Below are 12,036 nucleotides of genomic sequence, written 5' to 3'. Positions count from 1 at the left end.
TTTCACAGCATTGGTCATTTCAGAAGCTCATGAGACTATAAATAAATCAAGGCAATTAAACAAGTAAACTGCAATCAATAAAAGGATAAATAAGCACTACTTACAGTTCAGTAATGCCTGATTGTCAGCCAAAGGTAGTAATGACAAAGATTTTGGCTCCTCGGGTTGTCGTGGCCTCTGCCCTTTGCCCGGCCGGGCTTCTCCTTCATGTTGCGGTATTTATAACCAAATCAAATATTCTTTTGTACTGACACTGCCATCCATCTCCACCAGCCAGTTACCTTCGGAGGCTGTGTGTGTTTTAGCACTAGCATGAGTGTGTGATGAAAGGCAAGGCCGCCCCGATGGAGTTATGACAAGGCCTCAGACCAGCACAAAGGCACATGTGCAGAAATCCAGCTGCTTCATTGTCTGCATCAGGACAGAGCTTTGTTTTCTGCAGAGCATTTCAAAGCAGCAGAGTTTAAAGTGCAGAGCGACAGGGGGTGACTCAGTCAGGGCAAGAAGACAGAGGAAGAATACATTACTGCCCAAACCTATAGATGGACTTCAGAAATGTGTCATAGCATCCACATGTGTGCAGTGTTTTCAGACACGGACAGTCAAATTTACACACTTTGTCAAACATATCAGCGTGCTTTTATACGCACACGTGTCCATTAAAACAAAAGCACACACACACTTTGTGACTCTGGAATGACCTGAACTACAGTCTTATATTAAATGCTCTCATGTGGTTGTATAATGTGCGTAAGATCTTAGAGTTCAAACATACTGAGATTAAGCTCATTAAATGTGGTTGTCATTTGTTTTAGTTGCCAGTTATCTTAGCTTAGTTTACACAGACTAGCTGTTTCCTCTGCTTTGTGCTAAGTTAAGCTAAGTATCCTGTGGTTATCTCTTCACATTTAGCACAGAAATCAGAGTGGTATTGATCTTCTCATCAGACTCGCTGCAAGAAAGTGAAGAATATTTCTGAAAATGTCAAACAATTCTGGGTTCTGGCTTGTCCAGAATACACGCTGCTTTATTACATGTTTTGCACTGTCTGCGATTTATTTATTATAAAAACATTTGATCTGTTAACCAAAGATTTAATGAATATTTATGTGAAATTACTAGAACTAGTGTCTCAGTTACTATTAAAGGTCAGTCTGAGTGTGTGAACCGTCGGCTCTGGTTGTTTCCGTTCTGCATCCAGGACAAAGCCATCTTTGACTCTAATGAAACACTGTCTGCTTGTCCTCAGACTGTAACCACTGAACCAGATTCCTCCAGATTTTTGGCTCTCTGTGTCCCCTTGCGTTCTCACTGGCTTGTCAATGATAGCGTCTTCAAACAGTGCTGCTGTACGTTTACAAGAGTTTGCATAGATATGTTGGTGGCGTGTCTATTTACATGGTATATGTGTGACTGTGTGCAAACACAGAGAGGATGTAGTGACAGTGTGGTGTTACTTGTATTCACAGGGCCTTGACATTGTCTAAAATGTTCTCGCTGTTTCTTCTCACTGTTTCAGACACAAGGGTATAGTGTCAGGTAGTGTCTTTATATTAGCGTTGTATGTTTACTAGGCTTTATAAGAGCAAGAGCAATTCAGAAACACAATCATGTGCAAATTTTTGTTTGAAAAAGGCTAATGTGGAGTTATGGTATGTGCTGGATACACTATGCTGTATCAAGACCAATTTGTGACAGAGCACTCGCCATTCAGATTTGTCAGACACAACCTTTATACAGCATGTGCTACATCAGAGGGAAGGTCGGGAGGTTTGGAGCACAACATGATCTAAGCTGAGAAGTTACGATGCCCTTGTTCTCAGACTATTCAGCAGCATGGCACCTCAGTGCTAATCTGATCGATCTGACATCACTGGTGTTTGTTTTCCTGCACAGAGTCATATATCTGCTGGCAATGACATAGTCAGAACATTATCCTTCCCACCTCAGGATTGCGCTGCACCTCATGCTGTGCTGAGTTAGTTCTACTGTAGGCTGGAAACGGACAGTGTTTCAGTGGCTAAGAAATAAAGGCGACACGTTTGTTTAGGTTATTTAAGTTATTTTAGGGTGGGATGAGAAAAACATTGATATCCTGAATGCAAAGAGGTTGGAGGTTAAGGTTAAGAAGGTCAAACAAAGAATTAGAGAACATTTCATAAAGGGGGATGCAAACATCTGCACTGATGTGATTTTCATTATTTTTACTATAACATTATTTGTATACATTTCTATTCTTACTTCTCTTGATGAACACACAGTTGTACTTGCTGAATGTGTATTAAATAGTATGTTGATGAGAAAAAAAAAATCTGTTTTAATCCTTTTTGCCATTTCAAAGTAAGGGTATCCAAACCTTTGGACTTGGCTGTAGTCTTGTATTGTAATCAGTCAGCAGTTTGCATTTTCCCATCTCTCTGTGCAGGTGAGTGGCTCCTCGGCTGTAGTCAGAGTCAAAAGGCAGCCAGAGGCTGTGAGAAGGACCAACGCTAGGAGCTCAGAAAACGTGGGCTGATATTTACCCTGTGAAGCCCCCATGAGAGCTGCATGTGAAAACTGACACCTGCTCTCTCACTGTGCTTTCTCAGGATCCTGACTGTGTATATGTTTGTTTGTATGACAGCAAATTTCTCTTTGTGCCTCGCATCTTGGTTTGAGCTGGCTGTGTGTGTGTATGTGCGTGTATATTAGTGTAACGCCCAGTGGGAAACTGAATACAAGAGGGCCCTAAAGCAGATAAACAGTTGGAGAGGGGTGGTAGTAAATGCAGCTGGAAACACCCTGAGAACACTCTCTAATGCTTTTTTAAACATGTAATAGATCACTTAGCTGCACTGTCAACATACTCTCATGAGCTTTAATCTTCTCCATCGGGATCTCACATATATTTTCCATGAAGCTATGTTCTATTTGTTGATATATTCAGATGAATTATCTCATAATTTTGTCACAAAAGGCTTGTTTGTGGCAGCTGGGATCAAGTGTCAGTTTACACATTTTCTGCAGCAATCACACACATTTGTAATAACTCTCCTCTCTCTTACAGCTCAGTCTGACACACATACATGGTCTTACTTCAGTTTATTACTTGTTTTATCTCATAATTGTACTTTGCAACAAATTTATTTTTAAGAATAGAGGTTTGTTTCAGTCTTTTTATGGCCCTGCACTTGAGGACTCTCCATTTTTTTCATTCATATAATATAATTATAGTGTCTGGGGTCAGAGGTCACAGCTGGGTGCCCTTGGGACTTTCCATTAGCAAAATGGGAGGGAGAGGGTGCAGGTGTCTAAAAGTATGCTGAAATTAGGGAAGTTCTATGTCTCTCAAATTTAAGGTTTTAGGTATATCTTTCTTTTTTTAGTTTTTATAATAAGAGACCGTTTTCACTTCAAACCTTTGATTTGTGCATTTTGCATTGTGTGAAATAGACTTTTTCTTTGCGGTGGTGGAATTTAACCAAGTACATTAATTCAAGTATCTTACCTAAGTACAGTTTTGTAGCTACCTAGTACTGTTTTATGCGTAAAAAACTTTATTATAATTTATTTTGTTCTACCTTTGACAGCTTCATTTACAAGTTACTTATGAATTTACATAACATATGATTAACTACAATGTCATACAGTTATCTTACTATACTTACTCAGCTCACTAAACAGCTAAACAAAAACTACAAATCAGTACTAATATTCTGTTATAATACATAATAATATAACATATATAATACATACTTTTGCTTTTCATTGTACACTTAGCAGTTATAATACCTCTGTACTTTTATTTGAAAAAATAAGTTCAGGAATTTACTTGTAATTGAGTATCATAAGAATCAAGGGTCTCTCCATCACTATGTGTGTTCCTAACTGGAGTCAGACACTGGTCTGATTCAACCCTGAGGTGGTTTGGTGACACAACTGAAGATAGAGCTATCTATACCAAGCATCCTCTCATCTGCAGACTCTCGATGTCTTCTTCATGTTTTTTTCTTTTTAGTTTTTATTGCTTTTCTTTGTTTACTTAATTTGTCAGAATTATTTTCTACTGTTGGTGGTTCTCACAAATGGTCTCCCTCTCATAAATCATCCTTAAAACTTGATAATTATTGTGTTTCCATGTTGACAAAGAGGTTAGATCCAATCTCTTATCTCAGTGTAAGCAGATAAACACAGGGGCAGCGTCAATAGTGCAGTCAACCTTGGTATTCTTTGAGCTGATTCTCACATTCCTCCGTGTTCAAAAGCACACAAGGGAATAGTTTCACTCAAGGGTAAACAGGCTAGAGTCTTCTTATGTGGTTCTTCACACAGTGTTGCCGCTGCTGGCTCAGAGAAGTTTACTTTTGGCAGCCAGTGTTTGATTTCAAGCAGCAGACAAGGAGGAAAAACACAAATGAAAAACACACTGCAGTCACCACAGAATGCACAGGAAGTTTCCTGTGGTACATGAGGTTTGAAGGTAAATTTAGACTACAAAGCATCTTCATTCAGCACCACAGCTTTTGATTGTAGCCAGACTGAAACAAGCATGTGTCGTGCTCCTTTATATATGCTGCAGTCCCTCATTCGAACCTGGTAGTGTGTGAGTGAGCTTGTCATATGATTGCCTAACATGTATTTGCAAAATCAGGTCTGTGAATACTATGGTCTGTCTTGTTTTTAGAGGGAAACCCGCTTTAGTTGTTGCCTTTTACAAGATGGCAGACTCCCTTTTCACTTTACATTTATGACTCTCATTAGCTGCAATTAACAGACCATCTCCTCATCCCACCTTCTGTAATCCAGATGAGGGTATTGTTATCAGCAACCCAGCGGTAATGCCTCAGGCCTGATGAGTTTGATGGGCAATGTTGTTGGAGCCCAGCTGGGGGTCAGAGAGAGGTTCTCCGCTGTCTGTCTCTCTCTTCCACCCCCTACACTACTTCTAATTGGCTGACTCAATCTGGAGGGAAACTTACCAAGAAGCAGACTCCCTCCAAAATTGACAATAGGTATAGTGTTTTACATATGTCCACAGGAAAGACAGATGTTGTGGCTCTTGACCACATCCACATTTGAATGCCCTTATTTGGCAACAATAGGAGAGAATACAAAGCACATATATTTTGGTGGTCAAGGCAGCTGCAGATGGGTTCATGTTCTTAAAGTTGCTGCAATAAATTTCTTATGTTTATGATGCTGTGGAGTGGAGCCTGTAGTTTTTAATTCAAATAACATTTAAACGTTTGATATTTTTAATAATTCTGATCCTGAAATGGGATATACTCCAACATGGATATGGAGTAACTGTTCAAAGATCACAAAATCTGCCTAACAGCACTTTAACTCACTAGTTAACACATCTCCCTGGATTGATCTGATCAATAAGCCAAAGTGAAAAACAGCAAGAGTGGCTCCAGTTTCATAGTACATGAACAGATATGCAGGTGCAGGCACGTGCACAGATAGACCCCAGGTGGTGCTCAAGCACCTGTTCTGACTTGATAAGTGCCTTTTTTGCAGGACAGCTTTTTCTATTTTTAATTTTAAAGAATTTTCAGTGGTCATTCTTACAGTTTGTGCTAATGCAAAGATGTGCTACTGCTGGTAACGTAGTTTTTTTTTTTGTTTTGTTTTTTTTGGTATCAATCTTATTTTCTTTCTGCACAAAATCAAATATGTATTTATGTGTTTCAGTGTTAAACGGTTCCTTTAATAGGCACTTAAAGAACAGACATATGTGACTAAATGATTACTGACGAAAAAGCTGATAAATCCTTATAATTCTATGGCCACTAATATTGCTATTACATCACAAAACAAAACAATTGTATTGTAACAGAATGTACATCTTATATATATATTTTCTTTAAGTAATTTAACTTAAATGTTTCTTGCTTTTCACAGTTGAAAAACTCATATGCATAAAGCATGTTTTAGAAGGCACAAATCAGAAAGTCATACTTATAAAACACTACAAGGTGAAAAGTGACAGTGGATAGTCTTTTTCTTTTTCCCTGACAGCACACATGCACCTCCTCCCCCTCCCTCTTCTCCTCCCCTGCACTGCATCCTGCTCTGTTGATTGAGTTCGGTCAGCCTAGGTCATCCTTGGCTGTGTAGAATACAATTAGCCTGCCTACACACACACACACACATGCAGACACAAAGACACATACTAACCCCACCCCACCATCCCACCACCCTCAGCCTACTGAGACAATGGACACATGCCAATACTATGACCCCCCTCGGCTATGTCCCCATGCACAAAAACACTCCCTGTTCATCCTCAAACCCTCCTCCCTCCCGCTCACTCATCGGAATAACAGCACTGACAAGGTTACATTTTTTAGGCATCACATTTCACATCATATCAGACCTAATACAGATCTTAACAGGTGCTGATTCTCAGCTATTCCTATGTGGAAAATTGAAATCTGGCTCGTGGTTGAAATTATGTTTGACATCACCTTGAGGGATTAAGTCTCGGGCAATACAGTCAATAATGCGTTGCAGTTTCAAAGCTGGATGATGCAAAGTTTGTAACTAAAGATAGAGCTGAGCTTTTCTTCTGAACACAGTACTTCTTCCTTTTTCAAGTACCATCTAATACTGCTGCATGAACTGCTACTTGCAACAATTTTAGTTAGTTAGCAAATTTCACAAAGTGTGCAACAGCTTGATAAAATGTAAACACCAAAAGATAAGAGTTGAGATGCAAAGATATGAGGGGAAAGTTAACAACACACATAACAAAATAATAAGTGGTTTAATGATGTTGTACCCGGTACTTTTTACCCCGCTAACTCTGAGAGACGAGACAGTCCAAGTAACTTCAAAACAGTGCTGATTTATTCAATGAACACAGGTAAAAATTAACATTACACGCTCAGGTATCTTGCACCTCCAACATGCATGCAGGCAGCTGAAAGATGAAAGACCCTGAACCACAACAGGCCTATACATTATATCGCTTTGGGCTAACCCCATACTACACAGGAACGCCAAACTGTGATGTCTCCCGGTGCCAGCTTTGCAGCTGACCAGAGCAGTAGTCAAAGCATGAAGGAAAATCAATGTGTGTGTGTCTGTTGGTTAAGTGGTGTGTAGCTAAAACATTCTGACATGACCTCTAGTGACATGTCGTGATATTAAACATAAGAACATATTATGGCTAAGGCTACAGTTATACATGTCATAATAATAATATTAAACATCCTGTCTTCTAACAGTCATCAACTTTTACTATCTAGGCTACTCAGTTGAACTAGTATGATTTTTTAGTCAGATATTGGTTAGATAATTGTTGTAATTTGTTGTATTAGAAATGTTTAGTGGAGACAGGATGTCTAGCTCAGGCTGTTAAATGCTTAGTCATTCTCATGAGTTTTTTGCAGGGTGCATATGGCCAAGGACAACTAGATAGAAAAAGTTTGCAGGCAGGAGGATTATTGTTATTATTATGATATGTGTAACCGTAATTGTAATCATAATATTTTCTTATGTGTAATGTCATGACATGTCACTAGATGTCATGTCAGAGTGTTCTTAGATACACACCACATAATCAACAGCCACACACATTGATTTTTTTCATGTTTTGGCTATTGTTATGGTCAGCTGCAAAGCTGGCATATCAGGTGACGCCACGGTTTGACGTCCCTGTGTAGTATGGGGCTAGCCCAACCGAAGTGATAAAAATGTATAGGCATTATGGTTCAGGGTCTTTCATGCTCCGTCTGCCTGCGCGCAGTATTGGAGGTGGAAGTTACCTGGACGTGTAATGTTAATTTTACCTGTGATTCTTTGAATAAACCAGCACGGTTATTTTTTATATATCCAAGTGGTCCGCTTCGTCTCTCTGAGTTCCTGGTTAAAAGAGCTGGAATAGCTTTCACTATAACAATGATCATTCCTCCAACTTTAGCAGTAATCCAAGGCTCTTCACACTTCAGCCCTCAGATGACATAGAAGTTCTCTGAATAGAGACTCAGTGGGAGTGCACACCAAATATGCATCCTGTCTTTTATCTCCCAACATCTTTCATAAACTCTATTCACACTTTTTTGGTAATCTGCAGGTTGTCCCTGAGCCTCTTTGATGTGTTTTTTTATGCCACTGCACACAAGCATGCCCTCCCCTTTCCTCTCTCAGCACCTGCACTTCAATGTCCTTCAGTGGAACCTGCCTTTTAAAAATGTATACATCCGTTGCAAATGAGGTAGTCTTTGTTGGGGGGAACCCTTGAGGGGTTGATTTCTCCATGGCTCCATCACTGAGTAAACCCCAACCCCCAACTCCTCTGACACACACATTACACACACCTCTCACTTCAGGGATATCATATCACCTATCCCTTAGGGTATAGTGGTGTGCAAGGCTGGATGTTCTCATGATAACAGGTGTATTTGAATGTAAACAACAGGTGCAGGAAAAAGTGGGTGGTTTTTGGCTTTACCATTGTTTCATGTGTATTTATTTTTATAAAACAATGCCAAAGTAGAGTTAATGAAGTGAACGAATGATTTAGCGCTATTTATTTGTAATGATTTACATTTTAGACTAGAGTTTAATAGTTTCATTTTTGAAGTGGCCACTAGCTCCTGTTTTTCCATCTAGAAGATGTCAGAAATTCTGCAAAGCATACCAGTGGTGAGGAATATTTATCTCACAGCTGCATGTGGTTATTTGGGTTTATTTTCCTCTTTTAACCTAAGACCGATGAACAGAGGAAGCTGACACAGAGGGGACAAAAAGAGGGGTGACAAAACAGTCTGTCCTTTGACTGAGTGACTGTTCAGTAGAGGTGGTTTGTTTCTGCAGTGAACTGTGTCATCCTAGAGAGAAACGCAGACAAGTGACAAAGCAAAGGAAAAGAGGACAAGGGGAACTTGCTGAATAATTAGAGCATGGACGTATAGTCCTTCTGATTGCTTGACACATTCATGCATGTGCATGCATTCATTCATACTCTTCCTCACTTTATACATGCACGTACATAGACACACATTAAAACACGCATTCATATATAGTTCGAACTCAAGAATTTTGGGCCTATCTGCACATGTATGGAGGCTAATCAGGGCCTCTTCACAGACAGAAAGCAAAGGGTCACTCAGGGTGAAATGTTTGTCATGGAAATTTGGACGGCAGGCGCAGGAAAACAAAGCTAGAGACAGGACAACCCAGAGACGACATACTTTACACATGACATAACACACAGTGAGAAGTCACAAAAGAAGCTTAGAACAGCATCAGCCTTTCTCATTCATATTACTAATAAACCGCTCCACTGCAGACACTTTCACAAAACTAAAAGATAAAGGTTGGGCTTTAAAACAATTTTGTCTGTAGATTTAATTCTGAGACCTGGTTTAGGAAACATGTTATCAAGTTCTAAGATAGATTTAAGTGGGATATGGACAGACAAATATACAAGGTTGAGGACACATCTTCATGTTGGTGTTGGTTAAACAGCAGAGTGCAAGACTTGCTTATTAGACTTTTGTGAAATTGTTTAAAACAGTTTCCTCCAAATTGCCCCAGACAAATCATGTTCATCTGGTTTATGTTATTTACATCAACCAAGCACACAAACTTTTCCACTGATTGCATATGATTCAGACACGGTGTGACACAGTTCTGTTCATTCGGACCTATAGCTTTAACTGGGCATATAGTTTACCAACTGGGAGCATCCAGTGGAACCGCCACGCCTCACTGAAAAGTCACACAAAGATTGGATTTAATGGCCCTTCAATTGAGCGGTTGTGAAAAGCCATCCTCTGACCCTCCATCTTTGACCCCTCCCATCCTCCAGAGTCCAGTGTTTGTCATTGGTCATTTGTCAATCTGATCTAATCTGATTACCGTCCAGTTTGAGAACTGCTAACTACACACTTCTAGGATCGAGACAAGCTGCTTTCAGCAACTTGACATGTCGACGAATAAATGGACTGCTGTGGGAAAAGTACAGGACAATTCAGACATCCAAAACTTAAGATAGAGGCCCACCTCGGTATTTACCGATTGCTGCACAGTCTTCATTTTATAATAATAATAAGGATAATGATGGAGAACTTATAGGATTTGTATTAAAACTGTTCAAGAAAACACACAGTAGCACTATTTTATATTGAATTACAAATCAAAAAATAAGGATGATGTAAAACAGAGGAGGAGAATAAGTAGATGAATCATGATTCATCCAAAGTAAACATGTGTCACATTAATACCATCCAGATTTAATGATTAGCAATATCCAGATGCAGGGAAATCTTTTGTATTCATCCTACAAGTATAGCAGTGTTTGTAACCAGCAGAGTTAAATTAACGCTTAAGCTGTGTTTGACTCAAAAACTGTATTCCATACAATAGACATGACTTTTTTCTTTTTGTCGGGCCAACAGACACACACACACACATACACAGATAATTAGCCCATAGCTGACTATGGCTGCTTTAGCTTTGGATTGTGTTGAGTGGAGGTGGGGGGTTGGGGCAGGGTGGTGTTTGGTGACCTCGGAGAGCATGACCTGGGGGGACATTCTTAGAGTTGGTAGCAGTGAGGACAGGGGGATGGGGCATGAAAATGTAGGGAGGGAAAATCATGTCTTTGTACCCCTAGTGGTCTTCTCTTCTGTGAAGAGTCCCATTGATTTTTTAGGTGAAAAACACACTTATGGGTCATTACTATACAAGAATAATTACTTTTGATTTGATAAAGTGATACAACTAAAAAAGCTCATTAAACACTCAGTATTGTCTTTTGCAACCTGTAATTAATAGCAGTCATTAAACAAATGTTGTTTCCATCTGGAGTGTTAGGTATTTTTAGTCAGATAGATATTAGATAGATACTTTATGTATTAGCAATGTTTAGTGGAGATAGGATGTCTAGTTAGACTGTTAAATGCTTAGTCATGCTTATGAGTTTCTACAGGGTACATCTGGTCAAGGATAACTAGAGAGAAGAGTTGATGACTGTCAGCAGACAGGGTGTTTAATATTATTATTATGACATGTATAACTGTAGCCTTAGCCATAATATGTTCTTATGTTTGAGTCACGACATGTATTAGAGGTCGTGAGAATGTTTTTAGCTACACACCACTTAACCAACAGACACACACACACACATTGATTTACTTCATGTTTTGACTACTGCTATGGCCAGCTGCAAAGCTGGTAACAGAGACGTCTCGGTTGACGTTTCTGTGTAGTATGGGGCTAGCCCAACCGAGGGGATATAATGTATAGGCCTGGTGGGTTCAGGGTCCTTCATCTTACATCTGCCTGCGTGCAGTTTGGAGGTGCAAGATACCTGAGCGTGTAATGTAAATTTTACCTGTGATCCTTTGAATAAATCAGCACTGTTTTGTAGTTACTTGGACTGTCTCGTCTCTCAGAGTTAGTATGGTAAAAAGTACCGGGTACAACAGGAGGTACCAGTCAGTTATGTAGTTTGACTCATCTGAATGCAGTAGTGGATGAGGGAATGATGAGTTTCCTTTGGCATCCCTGAATTTATCAGGTTCTGGAGTTTTGCTTTTCCCTCCAAAAACTCTATTGTAAAACTTCACCCCCACCACTTATACAACTTAGTCAGCAGCCACCTCCACCCCCACAGCCGTCACACATCAATCCATAGTGGGGTGTGTGTTTTGGGAAGTGGGGGTGCCTCAGCCAGTGTGCTGTTAACCCCCCTGGGTGTAAAAGATTTCTAGACTAATGCTGCAGGTTTCAAAAGCAAATTCTATGATTGTGGTTACTTAAGCTTTTTTTATGTCTTGAACCAACAGACACTGAGAAAGACATTTGATTTGATTTGATTTATTCATTCAAGCATGTAAAACAGTTGATATGTCAACACGTGTAATTTCACACATATCCAACAATAATAATCCAATATCAATTTACTTATACCTAGTACATGCTTGAACGGAGTAGGAAGAAGTTAGACTTACAGTGCCTTGCGAAAGTATTCGGCCCCCTTGAACTTTGCGACCTTTTGCCACATTTCAGGCTTCAAACATAAAGATATAAAACTGTAAT

This window comes from Monopterus albus, unplaced genomic scaffold (assembly GCF_001952655.1).
Source record: "Monopterus albus unplaced genomic scaffold, M_albus_1.0 scaffold76.1, whole genome shotgun sequence".
NCBI classification, from domain to species: Eukaryota; Metazoa; Chordata; class Actinopteri; order Synbranchiformes; family Synbranchidae; genus Monopterus; species Monopterus albus.
The sequence above is the reverse complement of the archived record's forward strand: the minus strand, read 5'-3'. Positions refer to the sequence as shown.